At 45.4% G+C, this 17,278-nt stretch overlaps 1 protein-coding gene across 1 annotated transcript in view; it reads right to left on the bottom strand.

Annotated features, from left to right (window-relative positions):
* Positions 1–8,358, bottom strand: part of PPM1E (protein phosphatase, Mg2+/Mn2+ dependent 1E) — a 141,059-nt gene extending 132,701 nt beyond the window's left edge. The window contains exon 1 of the mRNA XM_060258816.1: positions 8,219–8,358. The gene's annotated coding sequence lies outside the window, so the exon portion shown is untranslated. The remainder of the gene's footprint in view (positions 1–8,218) is intronic.
* Between the last annotated feature and the right edge of the window lie 8,920 nt (positions 8,359–17,278).

Raw genomic sequence — 17,278 nt, 5'->3', positions numbered from 1 at the left:
GAAAATAAGCAATGTAGCTATCCCTTAAATACAAAAATTAGTTCTATGTCATATACTCCATCAAACAAAAATAGAACAAGGAAAAGGAATTAGCATTTTTCTTTAACTAAGCAAAGCATCTGTGAATTGGCTAAACAAAGCAGAATTTTTTATTTCAGTACTTCTTATCTGAACTTCTAGAACAGCAAAATGTAGAAAGCCTTCAGGGCAACATTTTTTAAAAACTGATTTCTTTAATCAGGAAAAATGGGGGGGTTGTATTTTGTGTGCGTGTGTGTGCGCACACCTGGAAGTCATGTTGACTTTTGATGACTGACTCCTACCGGGGGCCTGGAGGATATTCACAGAGGTGACTGAATAAAAAAGCCTGCCCCCGCCTTTTAACTGGGTATTTGAACATATATGAACATATGAAGCTGCCTTCTACTGAATCAGACCCTCGGTCCATCAAAGTCAGTATTGTCTTCCCAGACTGGCAGCAGTTCTCCAGGGTCTCAAGCTGAGGTTTTTCACACCATTTTGCCTGGACCCTTTTTTGGAGATGCCGGGGATCGAACCTGGGACCTTCTGCTTACCAAGCAGATGCTCTACCACTGAGCCACCATCCCTCCCCTTGAGGACAGTCAAGGACTTTCAAGGACAGTCTCCCATCCAAGTACTAACAATCGACCCTGCTTAGCTTCTGAGATCTGACGAGATAGGGCTTGCCTGGGCTATCCACCTCAGGGCAAGAAGAATCAGATTTTTAACTAACTTGGTCAGATCTAGAAGTAATTCTACCAGTAGCACATCAAAGATGCACTAGGGATTGGATCCAAAGAACCACATGGAATGAAAATCAACAGATGCAGTACTCCACTAACAACAGCAAGTGCTAGAATAGGAGTCTGTGCAATATGATATAAAAGTTCTATAGCAGTCCTTATGTAAGCACTCATGCAGGTTTATGGGGCGTAGTAGCAGGAGCTGTATTAACAGCCCTTTTGTCAACAAAAGGCATACAGAAGAGCACCTCTGAATCCAGCCTAACTAGTCCAACTGATTCTTGAGGCAAGCTTGCTTCAGTTCAACCAGCCTCTTTCATACTGCACCACCAACGCCATCTGAAATCTGTAAATCATCACATCAATTGTATACATATTCCAAACTGATGAGCAAAGACAGATTTTGAAAGTATTTCCCTGTTCAATCATTAGTTCCCTGCGGCTATGTTTTCCATTGAATATAAATATAAACAGAGCAAACACACAATCTAGTTAACGTGCTCAACTGCAGGATTAATTATTGAAGCACCCAAGGGCAACTCTCTTCCTTATATATCTAATATACAACAGTACTGTTTGCTTCTTTACGAAGTACCCTATTAATACAGTCAGGACAGTGCATTTTTCCTAATGAAGTGAAAAGAACACAGATGGAATGATTTACTAAGACAACTGTATTCATTGTACAAAGCAGGCAGGTTGACTGCTTTCACCAGAACAGCCGGTCTTCAGTCAAAGAGAAGGCTAAACAGTACCAGAGCTCATGCTCAAACAAGAAATGTTTATTTGACAGGCCTAGGAATAAAATGTCTCATCTTGCATCTATCTCATAAAAGAGGTTTACAGCATTGACTCCTTTTAGGACAAGGACCAAGAGAACAAGTGGGCAATTTTGGACATGTGTTCAGTACACCTTGGGAACTGCCATATCTCAATGCATACTCATTTTGTAAATGAGGCACATCTTTTTTTTTCTTCAGAAGTATGTTATATACTCAATGACTGGATCTCAGTGATGGAATTACATGCCTCAGGTATCTGGTTAGTATTCCGAAGCAAGGCGAAACAGTATGCTTCTTCAGCTCAGTGCTTGCTTTCAAGGTTCTGCTACTTTTGTTGACAGTCATATGTCTAGAATATAGTTTTGGGAAATGTTCCAAAGATGAACAATGGGCTGTGGCTGCCTATGATACATACACTATTGAGGTTTACACTTTCTTTCTTTGCTTCATGTTACAGTGTTTTTTGTTCTTTGATTTTTACCGATACGTTAAGGGTTTGTGAGGTGTCTTTATGCTGACCTTTTATAACGTTACACTGTAATATTGTTTCACAGTTGGAAATTGTACAACGTTGGCCTAAATGGAAAAGAAAGAAGCAGCAGCACACAGGAAAGAAAAGAACATACGCAGCTCAAGAAAAGTCCTGATCTTGAAACAAAACATTTCTATCCAAAGTGAAAAGTAAAAAAGAGAAGAAAGCCTAGTGGGGGTAGGAGAAAAGAAAGCAAATTACACGGCAGAATCAGCACAGTATTTGTAGAATGCCAACGTGCTCCCCTGATGCTCAGTTTGCCTTTCTGAGGTGTATGCACAATGCCTTGCAAGACACAGGTACTCATACAGACAAAAAGGCACCTCAGCCTCACGCCCACAATCACATAGGTAGCACCTACTCAGTTTGTGTCCTTCTCCCTCATACCTTTTCAGATATTTTAAATATGTACAAGCCTACCTTTGTGCCAAGAAGCTGGTACCCGTTTTCACACAGAAACTTTGGAAAGTTCACAGCAGTATTATTTAAGGAACTGAGCAGCACACTAAAAATGAAGTTAGTAAGAATGTTTATCCTATAAATTTTTGCCTCCTAGGGCTTATGTGAAAATGGTAGGATAAAACACTGTGTTATGGGAATGAACTCAACACTAGCTCAAGGTATTATGGGCAGACATCAGGGATAATAAAGTGGGAGAGGATTTTTTCCTGTGTGACTTGGAAGGGTATGAATTAGCATTTAAACTGGGGACAGAACACCTTGTGAATGTTGTCAATACTCATTACTCGAAGTTCCCATGTGAAACATAATGCCTTTGTGATTCTGAACCCAAATGTACATAACTGCTCTTTGGTTACCTCCAACATTTCAGGCAAGCCATTTCATTGTTCTCCAGCTGATGTCATCACATATGGCATGAGATAATACTTTCAAACTGGTTTAATTGCTTTAATGTGTTGTGTTATACTCATCAGAAGCTGTACTAACACAGTTTTTGCTTTGACCTGGAAAGAGGCTCTACAAAAGCTAAAGATCTCATTTCGGAAGCCCACAAAGGTATCTGAATATGTTAAAGCCAACAGAAACACAACAGATAGTTCTGTGTGTGCAATGTTTTGCATTCATTAACTATTCATGCAGTTTTTCCAAACAGCAACAAATCATAACTACACATGGGGAACGTTTTAAGGATTGTGGCCTAACTACACAATACATTGTACTCATGTGCCCCTCCTTTAACCTCACCGCAGACTCTGTCAACCAGATGTGCTCTTGGCATTTCATGCTTGGAACAGACTTCCAAGGTGCATGATGGCCCAATTGGGACTGGGACACAGAGGGAGGGGGAACTTACATATACCCATGCATGTGGTGCTCTTCAGTACATTTAAGTTTCCTCAATGGCGCAAACTACAGTCATACCAGATTGGTAAACCATCATAATGGGAAGGCCTCAGTCCTTTCTCCCCACATGCTAGGGTCATGCTCTGAATCAGCCCCCATGCACCTGGGAATCCTCAATGTACATCTATTTGTCAGGAAACAGGGATAATGTATTGAGCAGTTTTGGTCCCAAAGCTCACAACATATTAAACACTTATTCCCATCAAAAAGAACTCTTTACCCATTTCTATATGGATTACAGAAAATTTAAATATTTTAGCCATGTTCTCATATACAATTAAATTACTGTTATAAGTTCAGGAGGGAAAGCCATTTTTCTTATCTACTTTGGTAACAGAGATGGGAGTATACATATATGAAAATATGAACTCTTTATTCTTCTAAGCTCTCATCCTGTTGCCCATTAATGCAAAGATGGCAACAGAAATAGTATCACTGAAGAATCTGCTTGCTCTCTCTGTGCCAATGGAGTAACACCTTTTACTACAATTATCAGCTCAGTGACAAAAAGCTCCCTGGCCTGCTGTGCATATTTTCACAGGTTCTTTTCTCTCCTCCAGCAGTATCAGTTTTAAAAGGTTTCTTTTGAAGAAAACAGCACTAACAATCATTTTTATTTCCAGCCTACCAAGCTAAAACTGAACACAACACAAAGCATGGGTAACTGAGCTAAAGGTTTAGGTCCACAGGCTTTTCACACTGGGAACAGACTCCGTCTGTCTACTCTTTGTGGTCCAAATCTTTCACAAAGCATAGACCTAGAAACCAATTCCATATAATTCAGTACACAAAGCATTCCCAAGTCCATTAAGTTTCTGAACCCTTTTCCCCCTGGGAGATAAAGCTTGCAAATACCTTTTTCCCTCTCACTCCCCTTTGCATTACCTCTTAGTAAACAGCTGTGGAATACTCATCCCTATTTTGGCAACATATATATGAAGCATATTCCCCCTCCCATACAAATACACACAAGCACACCCCAAAATTAATGTTTTAGGCCAATCTATCCACACTTGCTTTAAGAAGGAAAGCAGCATTATAATTAAGATAATTGTACCAACCCAAGTATATTTCAGAAAGGAGAAGCCCATTCTAAGCTTCCACCCTCAGATCTCTCAACTGCCAAGCAATTCAAACCACCACCATTCAAATAAAGCTCCTTGCCTTCACCACCGCCCAGCTCTTCCCCAACAGTCTCCCCACCTTCTATGAAACCTCTGGATATCATGCACTGCCCTCCACATTTAATCATATCCACTGAACAGCCTATAATCTCACAGTGTGCTTTGCTTAACCCATCAGCCTGTCTTCTATTGCCAATCTCCTTTTGACCTGGCAAAGACCTCCCAGCCACACAAGCCAAGCCTACAATCTCTGTTCCCCTATTCCCTCCTAAACCCACCACCAGGTGCACCAAAATCTAATATCCCTCTTCAGTTTTCTGAAACCAACTTCTTCCTGGTACACAAGCCTCCTTGAGTCTTTCAGCTCAGGCAACCCATCTCTCCCAAGAGCCATCTTTGTCCTTCCCAGGCCATTCAAGGCACAGTTCACTAGGAGTGTTTTGGATAGCTCAATCCTGGCATCTGTTTTCAGTTCTCAACCATAGAACAGATAGAACAGTTAAGAGTACACCCAGAGTGTTCTTCCTTCACCACTGATCTTCCCCCCCCTTTTTTACTATTATTCCAAGTACCCCTTTTAGTGACTTCATCATTTGCAACAATACAATGAGCTATAAGTTCAAATAAAAACCAGAAAAAGAATTAGTTGGCTAGACTTAATTAGTGTGCAAAGCTTCCAAGCAGGCTTGAGAGCCAGCATCACTTTGTAAAAGAAACTGACCCACATCCCCTCCTTTACCCAGCACAATATCCTGTTCCCTAGCTTCTGATGCCATTTCAGGCTTCTTCAACATGCCACAGGGCCAATTCACTACCATTTCTTCTCAACACCATTTATTTCACCCAAGTCCACTCTCCCTTTCCACTTAATCTCTTCAGCCAGCCTCTTTTAGAAAAGGAACAGGAGAACAAATTGGTGCTCAAACCCAGCTAGAAGCCCACCACACAGAAGAACTGCTTTCTAATCCCAGAGAGCATTCAAACAGGCCACTCCACATGCACACATGGGAGTACGCTTTGTTATCAATTTGACATATTCCTGACTTGCTGAAGAAGGAATAGGGTGATTTTTAAAATCTGGACTCCAAAACAGAATCCTGGCTCAAATGAAGCTCAGCACAATTCTGAACACTATTTCTGAAATTGAGGTTTGCCAGCAAATCACCCAATTCACACAGAAACATTGTTCCTAACTGATGGGGGGATTAAGCTGAAGGAAGTAATATTCTCTGTACATGGACAGGAACACTACTTACTTCCTCACTGCACCCATCTGTACAGCCAGGTCTGAGGTGGTAAACAGGGAGGAACTAAATCTCGCCTTATCCTGTGCTATCAAGAATTACGTTTATAAAAGGAAGACAGGACTAGAGAGGTGTGTCCCCCTTTAAAAAATAAAGTTATTTGGCAAAGTGGAATCCTCTATAGCACCAGGGGTGGCAAAACTGCGGCTCGGGAGCCATGTGTGGCTCTTGAAGCCCCCACTGCCTGGTCTGCTGGCTTGGAGAAAGTATTTTTCTCTTTAAATCACTTCTCCACACCAAGCAGGCGAGCAGATTGGAGAATGCATTTAAAGTTAAAGCTGCTTTCTTTCTACCTCTCCTTCCCATCTGTTTGCCCTCCTTCCTTCCATGTTCGTGTCCTGCGGCTCTCAAACATCTGTCATTTATTCTATGTGTCTCTTATGTTAAGCAAGTTTGCCCATTCTTGCTCTATACATACTTAGGGACACCTTTCCTTAACTACCATCTGCATATTCCAGGGCTGATAAAATAGAGGGGTAGAATCTCTTTAAAAAAAAAAAAAGTCCTAAAGCTGGGGAGGAGAAGACGGTAAAGTGTGCACATCATGCTCCAGGGCTCCTTTTCCTTTGCTATTCTGTGTATCTATCTAATCCTGACTGGACAGCCCAGGCTAGTTTCTGGATGGGAGATCTCCAAGGAATACCAGGAAGTGGAAGCAGGCGATGGCAAGCCACCTCTGAACATCTCTTGCATTGAAATCCCTATGAGGTTGCCATTAAACAGCTAGGCACTTTCTACCACCATCCCATCTATATATTCCATGAATGACATGGAGGGCAGCCCTGTGTCTCTTCTAAACAAAAAATCCCTGAACTGAAGGGGAAGATGGAGCCCAAACCCATAGACACCTTATTCTTTGCAGTCTGCAAGTAAACTGGGAAGGGAGGGGGAGAGGAAGAGGAGAGAGAAGGGTGCTGCTCTTTCAACAAAATAAAAAAGTTACTTAGGACAGGACTGGGAAGAAACGCATTAATCTTCTGTACACTCTCAGAGGCACCTCTCCTTAGCTATCCACCTACATATTCCATAAGGCCCATTGTCTTTGCTACACATGGGTACAGTGAAGGACTGAACTAGAAAACCATGCGTTGGCAAGACTGAGAAGGCACATTTTTGGAAGCAGAATCCTGCAGCTGGGGAAGTGGGGGGGAAGCATCACACTCTGTCCATGCTCTGAAGCGAGTTACCTTTGCTATCCATGGGCACATTCCAGGACTGAAATAGGAAATCATGCATGGGGAGGGAAGAAGAATGAGAAGGCACATTTTTGGAAGCAAAATCCTGGAGCTCTGTGTGTGTGTGTGGAGAAAGGGAGCCTCACACTCTGCCCATGCACTGAGACACGTCCCCTTGGCTCTCCACCTGCCCATTCTGAGACCCATATTGGGGGAGGGAGAGACTGAGAAGGCGCATTTTTGGAAGCAGAATCCTGGAGGGGCGAGGGAGGGATCCTCATACTCTGCCCATGCTCTGAGACACATCCCCTTGGCTCCCCACCTGCCCATCCTGAGATCCATATAGGGAGAGGGAGAGAGACTGAGAAGGCACATTTCTGGGAGCAGAATCCTGGAGCTGTGTGTGTGTGTGGAGGAAGGCAGCCTCACACTCTGCCCATGCTGAGACACATCCCCTTGACCCTCTACCTGCCCATCCTGAGACCCATATTGGGGGAGGGAGAGACTGAGAAGGCGCATTTCTGGGAGCAGAATCCTGGAGCTGGGTGTGTGTGTGGAGGAAGGCAGCGTCACGCTCTGCTCATGCTCCGAGACACATCTCCTTGGCTCTCCACCTGCCCATCCTGAGACCCATATAGGGGGAGGGAGAGAGACTGAGAAGGCACATTTCTGGGAGCAGAATCCTGGAGCTGGGTGTGTGTGTGGAGGAAGGCAGCCTCACACTCTGCCCATAAACTGAGACACGTCCCCTTGGCTCTCCACCTGCCTATCCTGAGACCCATATTGGAGGAGGGAGAGACTGAGAAGGCTCGTTTTTGGAAGCAGAATCCTGGAGGGGCGAGGGAGGGAGCCTCACACTCTGAGACACGTCCCCTTGGCTCCCCACCTGCCCATCCTGAGACCCATATTGGAGGAGGGAGAGAGACTGAGAAGGCGCATTTCTGGGAGCAGAATCCTGGAGCTGCGTGTATGTGTGTGTGCGTGGAGGAAGGCAGGCTCACACTCTGCCCATGCGCAGAGACCCGGCTCTCCACCTGCCCGTCCTGAGAGAGCCCCAGCTGGGCGACGCCGCTTCGCCCGAGGCAGGGCCGCTCCAGGGCTGGAGAAGAGGCTCCGGGGCCGCCGCCCGCTCCCCCGCCCCGCCCTTCCTTCCTTCCCTTCCCGGGACTCACTACTTGTAGAGCTGCTGCAGGCAGAGGTCCAGGCACTCGCCTTCCACCTCCTCCTCGGTGATGTGTTCCGAGAGCGGCCGGGGCAGGGCGGGCAGAGGCGGCGGCGGAGGGGTGGCCGAGCGGGGCGGCGGCGAGGGCTGCGGGGGTGCCTCCGGCGGGGTCTCCTCGGTGGCGGCCGCTTCTTCTCCCGCGTCCTCTTGAGGGGCGGCGGCGGCATCATCCTCTTCTCCGCCTCCTTCTCCCGCTTCCTCCGCTTCCACCGCCTCCTCTTCGTCCTCCTCAGGCGGCGGCGGCTGCTCCCCCTCGGCGGGCTCTTCTTCTCCTTCTTCTCCCCTCACGGTCTCCTCAGCCTCAGCCTCGGCGGCTTCTTCCTCGGCGTGCCCGGCTTCGCCTTCTGCCCCGCCAACGGCTGAAGCAGCGGGGGCTGCTGCTGAGGAGGAGGAAGGCGGCGGCGGCGGCGTCTCCTCTCCGAAAGGTCCTCGGAACTCGACCAAGAAAAGCTCCAGGAAGCGGCAGTAGCTCCGCTCCTCAGCGTTGGGGCCGCCCGCGGCCATCGCTTCTCATGCCCGGCGGCGGAGCGAGAAAGAGCGAGAGCGACGAGCGAGCACCGTCTCCCCTCAGCGCCCGCCTGCCCGCCCTCTCGGCTCGCAGCCTCCCTCGCTCCCACTTGCCGCTTCCCGGCGCGCTCACACACACACACACACGCGGCCGCCTATCCGTGACGTGCGCGCTCCCGAGCCGACAGCCTGCCCAGTTGAGAGAGAGCAGGAGAGGCTGGGGTGGGGGGGAGGCGGACGGGCTCAGGGGCACGCGCCGGCTGAGAGCGCGAAGTGGGAGGCGGAGGGATTCTTCCGCCCCTCGGCCGGCCGGCCGCTCTACCTGCGCGCGCGCACACAAAGGGCGGGAAGTGTCCTCTGTGGGAAAAGGGCGGGTTTTTAACCGCCTGAGGGGAAGCGGCTTGTGGGAGGAAGGGGGGGGGGGAGATTCCAAAAAGGAAATCAATTTCATCTTAAACAAATCTCTCTTTATTCGCCACTGTTCTAAAATAGAGGGGACGTTCACAAAGCAGGAGACCGTTGTAGGATGTGAGGCGACTTTATCGTCGTGAACGACCACACCAAAGTTAGCACAAATTCACAAGACGGTTTAAAACACACAAAAAACAAACACAAAATCGAGAGCGCTGTCAAGCCAAGAGGTTCCTGAAGTGACTTGGTGGTGTACCATGAGCCACAAAACCCACGTTGTAGAATAACAACTGAAGCAACACTGGGATCCCCCCCCCCTTTTAAACCTTTTAAAATTACCCCCCTCCCCAGTTCAATTGGACACAAGTATAAATGCAATGCATTCTTGGGCATGTCTACTCAGAAGTAAACCCCCTGAGATCGAAGGAACGTGGGTTTGAACATATGAACATATGAAGCTGCCTTCTACTGAATCAGACCCTTGGTCCATCAAAGTCAGTATTGTCTACTCAGACTGGCAGCGGCTCTCCAGGGTCTCGAGCTGAGGTTTTTCATGCCTATTTGCCTGGACCCTTTTAGTTGGAGATGCCAGGGATTGAACCTGGGACCTTCTGCTTATATATGAAAATATGAAACTGTCTTCTACTGAATCAGACCCTCGGTCCATCAAAGTCAGTATTGTCTTCTCAGACTGGCAGCGGCTCTCCAGGGTCTCAAGCTGAGGTTTTTCACACCTATTTGCCTGGACCCTTTTTTGGAGATGCCAGGGATTGAACCTGGGACCTTCTGCTTCCCAAACAGATGCTCTACCACTGAGCCACTGTCCCTCCCAAAGGGTTTAAGATTGCAGCCTAGACATTCATAAATTAAGGCTGGCAAAAGAAAGGGGAAAATGATGTTTTTATTAAATTAGTAAAAGCATTCTAAAGCCAGAGGGGGGGGGGGGGGACAAAAATACAACATAAACCATCAAGGACTAATGTTTTCTTTTAATCTGCTAAAATCATTTTCACTGTTTTGCATACGACTTCACTGCCAGCTCTCTATAGATGTAGGGCTGCTCATTCCCATCCCATACTGTTGTCTGATGAAATGTGCTTTTGACACATTAATGCTTACATTCTGAATAAAAAATTTGTTTGGTCTTAAAGGTGCTACTGGACTCCCGCTTTGTTCTGCTGCTTCAGACCAACACCGCTGCCCTTGCCCACCTGGATCCAAAATGAGTTTCTGTGGAACGTCCAAATCTTCCTTCTTTGAGCGATGTAAAGCAAAGTCTACCAACTGCGAGTCTATTTCCTCTGCAATTATTAAATGGTCCCCGAAGCAGCCGAGTTTAAGCAGCCCTTAGCAAAAACAAGCACTAGGGGGAAAGAGCTTAAGGCAGGGGTGGCCAACATCGCTTAGCGTGAGAGCCACATGGAATAAAACCAGATGTTCGCGAGCCTCAAGGCATAAATTTCAAATGTTTGAGAGGAGGAAGGAAAGGAAGTAGATGGGGGAAGGAGGGGGGAGAGGTGGAAAGGAAGCAACTTTAAATGCATTCTCCAAGCCACCCGGGCTAAGAGAAATTATTTAAAAAGAGCAATGGCTTCTCCAAGCTAGCCAGTGAGTCTGTGGGAACTTTGAGAGCCGCACAATATATGTGAAAGAGCCACATGTGGCTCCCTTGGCTGTAGCGATGTTTTGAACTGCTGTGATTATCAGGTTTTGATGGGAATGCATTTATTATTGATAGAAAGGAGTTTTAAAAAATTTAAAGTATTTTTAATGCAATCTCTCAGCACCCTTCCCTGAGAAGTAGCTTACAGTATAAAACACAATTAAACATCAATCACATATTACCAATCAATGGAATAAGGTTATTTGATTTGCACTTTTTTACATTCCCCTAGGTTTACACATTCCCACACCCAAACACACACTTTAAATGTTTTTGCCTCCTTTCTTCCATCAAGTTCAAGGCAGTATAAGTAGCATTGTTCTCCTCCCACACACGCCCACATTTTATCTTCACAACAATCCTGCAAGGTAGGCTATGCTGAGAAACTGTGAGTAGCTCAAAGTCCCCCTGGCTGAAAGGAAACTCAAACCCAGCTGCCTCCAAATCCCACACTCTAGCCGTTAACCCACACTGGCTTTCCTTTTCTGTTTATCTCTTTATTGTAACCAGATTGTTTCAAGCTGCATTTTCACACATTTTTGTATTACATGGGACAAAATTTGAGTCCAGTGGCACCTTTAAGACCAATAACATTGTACTGAAGGTATAAGCTTCCATATGCATGCACACATCTTCAAACACATGGCTTACTTATTTCAGAACTCATGAAAAGAATTTTGGTTTGAAAAGCTATTTTAATGACCCTGCAATAACATTCGGAAATATTGTGGTTATCACAGCAGGATTTCATAACACTGCGCGGGGGATTTTGTTTTTAAAAAATTAGCTGGTAATAATATTTGTAAGCCACTCAATATTTAATGTGATGCTTTTTTTACATCTATTCTGAACTTTATATCTTAATTTATTGAAGTGCCGGGGGGGGGGGAAATAACTTACATAAAATTAATAAATAACATCTGGTCTGATATTTCGTCTCTAACCACAATCAGAATTTCAAAACATGGGATTCCCAGATACTGCAGTTGTACCATGGAAGCTGGTGTGATATTGTGATTAGAATTGCTGGACTAGAAAGATCAGGTTCAAATGCCTGATTTTTGGGGTCAGTCTCCCTCAGCCTGATCTACCTCACAAGGGTTTTCTCCTCAGGAAAAATAAAAAAGTAAAGGTAGTCCCCTGTGCAAGCACCAAATTGTTACCGACCCATGAGGTGATGTCACATCATGACATTTTCTTGGCAGACGTTTTACGGGGTGGTTTGCCATTGCCTTCCCCAGTCATCTACACTTTACCCCCAGCAAGCTGGGGACTCATTTTACTGACCTCAGAAGGATGGAAGGCTGAGTCAACCTTGAGCTGGCTACCTGAGCCCAGCTTCCGCTGGGATTGAACTCAGGTCGTGAGCAGAACTTGGACTGCAGTACTGCAGCTCACCACTCTGCTCTGTAGCTAAAAAGACATAAAATTAACATGTTTCCCAGTCACCAAACTCCATACTGCAAAGGGAGTCCCAGTACTTGCCTTCAAACACTTGCAGAATCAGCTCAGAATCTTATCATGTATGTAGCTAGCATCACAATATGCTTTATTCCTTTGATCTGCACAAATGGCATATTTGGTTTACAGAATTCTGGGGGTTTTGTAACAGATTTTTTCCTGCCTTTTAAAATTATTCGCTGCAGCTTTTTACAATTCTGTGTTGTTGTGTTCAGGCAGTTCTGCTCTGTTTCAAAACAAGCTATGTAGCAGTGTCCAGGTAGGGATGTTTCACTAATACAATTATACTAATGCTGTTAGCCAAAATATGGGGCATTCCCGCAACCTGGCTTGTTGTTTACCTTTATTTTCATGACAAACAGTACAGCCAGAGACTTGACAGGAATTACATAAAAACCTGTGTGTGTGTGTGTGTGTGTGTGTGTGAGAGAGAGAGAGAGAGAGAGAGAGAGAGAGAGAGAGAGAGATTTTTTAATCCACTCCTGAAGACATACTTTTAGAGCCAGGATCTGCATCTTTTGAAACTGATTTAGAAGAAGAAGAAGATAGAAGATATTGGATTTATATCCCGCCCTCCACTCCGAAGAGTCTCAGAGTGGCTCACAATCTCCTTTACCTTCCTCCCCCACAACAAACACCCTGTGAGGTAGATGAAGATATTGGATTTATATCCCACCCTCCACTCCGAAGAGTCTCAGAGCGGCTCACAATCTCCTTTCCCTTCCTCCCCCACAACAGACACCCTGTGAGGTAAATGAAGATATTGGATTTATATCCTGCCCTCCACTCCGAAGAGTCTCAGAGCAGCTCACAATCTCCTTTCCCTTCCTCCCCCACAACAGACACCCTGTGAGGTGGGTGGGGCTGAGAGGGCTCTCCCAGCAGCTTCCCTTTCAAGGACAACTTCTGCCAGGGCTATGGCTGACCCAAGGCCATTCCAGCAGGTGCAAGTGGAGGAGTGGGGAATCAAACCCAGTTCTCCCAGATAAGAGTCCGCACACTTAACCACTACACCAAACTGGCTCTCCAGTTTGTTCAATTTTGTGTTTGAAATCAGCATAAATTAAAGAGCTAACATAAGACAGTGGCACCAAAACAGCATTTGTAAAACCTAGGAAACAGCAAGGTTATTTTAAAAACCAAGGAGGAACAGTCTGTTTGCAACTGCTGAAGTCTGTGTTTAACACTCCCACCCAGTAAAAGGAGAAGATTTGGAGAGGCTCCCCTGGAAGAATTATATCTCAGGACTTTCCTCAATAAGTCCTTGGAAGGAGCAATATACATGTTCACACCAATGTTCCCTCTAAGCTGAGTTAGTGTGAGCCAGCTCACAGATCGTTCTCATAGCTCAGGAAAGGATGACCCCCCAGAATAAACTAAACTATGCAGTCGCTCACAACTTTAATGCCAGTAGCTCATAATGTAGAATTTTTGCTCACAAGACTCTGCAGCTCAGAGGGAATATTGGTTCACACCTGCCTTCATCTTCATACTGACTTCCCTCTCCCTCCTCCTAACGGAGCAGTCCAGCTTGGAAGCTAAGCAGGGTCAACCACAGCTGGTTAGTACTTTCATGGGAGACCACCAAGAAAGACAAGGGTTTCTACAAGGAGAAGAGCAATGGCAAAAACACCTCTGCTCACCTCTTGCCTGGAATTGGGTTATCATGAGTCAGTTGGGATTCAGACAGAATGTTCTTCTTTCTGTTCATTATTTTCCCCGGCACACCCAGAGATCGTGGGGTCTGACCACAGCCCAGACAGAAGCCACATGAGTTGGTGGCAGCAGCGTTGAGGACAATCAGACTGAGCAGAAATGTTGATTGCTTTAGTTGCTATTGTTTCAGCCCACCGCTTTAGGTATGAAGAACATAAGAACCTAAGAGAAGCCATGTTGGATCAGGCCAATGGCCCGTCCAGTCCAAGACTCTGTATCACACAGTGGCAAAAAACAAAACAAAACACCAAGTGCCATCAGGAGGTTCACAAGTGGTGCTAGAAGCCCTTCCACTTTGCCCCCCCCCCAGCACCAAGAATACAGAGCATCACTGCCCCAGACAGTTCCAATAATATACTGCGGCTAATAGCCACTGATGGACCTCTGCTCCATATTTTGATCCGATCCCCTCTGGAAGCTGGCTATGCTTGTAGCCGCCACCACCTCCTGTGGCAGTGAATTCCACGTGTTAATCACCCTTTGGGCGAAGAAGTACTTCCTTTTATCCATTTTAACCTGACTGCTCAGCAATTGCATTGAATGCTCATGAGTTCTTATATTGTGAGAAAGGGAGAAAAGGACTTCTTTTATTAGCATCATATAGGAGATGGGGGCTTTCCCCTGAGCTTTCTAGTTCAAAAAAATTACATAAATCGGGATGGCCAAACTTACTTAATGGGAGAGTCACAAAGAATAAATGGCAGATGTTGGAAAGCCACAAGACACAAGGAAGGAAGGAAGACAGAGGGAGGAGGGAAGGAGAGGTGGAAAGAAAGCTACTTTAACTTTAAATGCATTCTCCAAGCTGCCAGATGGCTTGGCTCGGGGAAGTGATTTAAAGAAACAAATGCCTTCTCCAAGCTGGCCAGTGGGGTGGTGGGGGCTTCAAGAGCCACACAGTATGTGTAAAAGAACCACATGTGGCTCCCTAGCCACAGTTTGGCTGCCCTTCCCATAGAACATTTCCATAGTTTAGAGTGCAAATTATTTTAGCAATCCTAACATCTCTCTAAGGTACATCAGTATGTTTATAATCATATTCTAGACCAGGGGTGGCCAAACTGTGGCTCAGGAGCCACATGTGGCTCTTTTACACATATTGTGTGGCTCTTGAAAGTCCCACCATCCCATTGGCCAGCCTGGAGAAGACATTCGTCTCTTTAAATTATTTATTCAAGCCAAGCCGGTTGGCAGCTTGGAGAATGCAATTAAAGTCGCTCTCTCTACACCTCTCCTCCTATTTGCTTTTCTCCCTCCCTGTCTTGCGGCTCTCAAACAACTGACATTTATTCTATGTGGCTCTTACATGAAGCAAGTTTGAAGCCCTGTTCTAGACAGAGGGCTGAGATATAGTTTGTTTATATCTACCTGTTGGGACCTTTTTTTAGCTAGTAACTTCTGATCAGAGTTTACAACATTTACCTTTGAAGATATAGATGCACACAGTGCATTGCTATTGAATAGTTACCAAAATGTTGAGCTTTTATTTCGTTCTCATGGCAGCAGGAAAAAAAAAGCCTGAAAAACCTGATTGCTTTTAACACTTCTGAATAGCAATTCCTGGATTCTTGTGCTGGATTGAATGCAGCCATTAAATGTGGACAGATTTGACAGATGCCACCATTTGACTGGGGAAGGCAATGGCAAACCACCCTGTAAAATGTCTGCCAAGAAAACGTCACGATGGAACATCACCCCCATGGGCCGGTAATGACTTGGCGCTTGCACAGGGGACTATTACCTTTACCTTTACTTTTACCATGTTAAAGTGGCTTGGGAATAGAAATGCCACATAAGGCCTGGAACTTGATACACTGGAGGAGGCGACATCCCTTAAGGAAGCAGGGATGCATCGGCCATGGAGTTCGAAGGATCAAGGAAGACAGGCAATGGTATTTAAGCTAACTGTGAGTCTTTTAAAAATATCTGCATCTTGATTAATAACTATCTCCGCAATGCTGAATCAACTCTGACAATGTGAATTCAGGCTCTGACGTGGCCACAGGCTTTCTTTTCTATTTCACGCCAGATTGTGTGTAAATGAAGCAAATTAGCTATGGACATTGTCCAGCGTCTCCCTTCGTATCAGACACGTTGCCCATCCCTGCTTCAGAGTGTTTATGACACTCATCCAGTATTTATCCTTCTTGACATTGCCAAGGTCATTGAAGCAAACGACTCTGTGGGTGAGATGCTTTGTCAAATGTCCGCGTTCATGGGGCAAGTTCTATCATAACTCGCTTCAGCGTTTGGGCTACAAAATTAAAGTATAAAGTTCTGCAACATCCATGTTGGAGGAGAGAAATGAAAAACCCGCTTTATTAATCTATTGTGTGTTGTGTATGGTAGCCATAGGCGTTGCGGCGCAGCTAGCATCCAAATCTGTTACTGATTTATGCTGACTTTATGATTCAGGAACTGTAACTGCAGAAGATAACTATGAGTTATCGGGGTCTACGAAGGAAAGTCATATTCAGCAGAAAAATATAAGTCCAGTCAACATGGCCTAACTTACAGATACTTAAATCCACAGATTGGGGCCACGTAGACAGATAAGAGATCATTCAGCAAATTTTAAATATTTCTCCTCAGTTGTCTATACGGAGATGTTTTTAATTTGCTTGAGTGATAGATTCAAACATTTATCATGGCTTGGCACCAGTGGGTGTGGCCTAATATGCAAACCAGTTCCTGCTGGGCTTTTTCTACAAAAAAGCCCAGGTTTTAATTATGTGTTTTTGTTGGCCTGAATGTTGTTTTTTTTTTAATCCGGTTTTATTATGTATTTATTATTATTTTTCCCCCCGCGTTTGGGGGAAAAAGTAAGAAAAGTAAATATATACAGGGGTCATTTTGTAGAAAAATAGGTGCTGGAGCTCATCCAGTAGCTGCACCTACTGTTCAATGGACAAGGTGGGAAGGAGGAGGCGGAACCCTCAGAAAGGTTCAGGAGCTGTGCTCCTGTGAGCTCCTACTGAATTCAAGGCCTGAATATATATATGTATATATATTAGGGAGTAAAATTCCCTCCAAATATATTAGCATTGTTTGTGCAAGCACAGACAATGCACTTCTTTTGGCCAGCAAAGATAAGTGGAGAAGGCGGTGCTGCATGCGAGCAGGGAAAGGAAGTAATTGGCTTTCTCGGCAGTGGCTGTGTTCAGGTTGCTCCGTCAGTCTAGCAGGAAAGGGCAGGAATCCTGAGTGTGTGTCTAGCTGGACTTGGTGAAGCAGCTGGTAACTTTCCTCACC

Source organism: Heteronotia binoei, chromosome 18 (genome assembly GCF_032191835.1).
Source record: "Heteronotia binoei isolate CCM8104 ecotype False Entrance Well chromosome 18, APGP_CSIRO_Hbin_v1, whole genome shotgun sequence".
Classification (NCBI taxonomy): Eukaryota; Metazoa; Chordata; class Lepidosauria; order Squamata; family Gekkonidae; genus Heteronotia; species Heteronotia binoei.
Note: the sequence above shows the minus strand (reverse complement) of the source record. Positions and strands in the feature narration are given on the sequence as shown.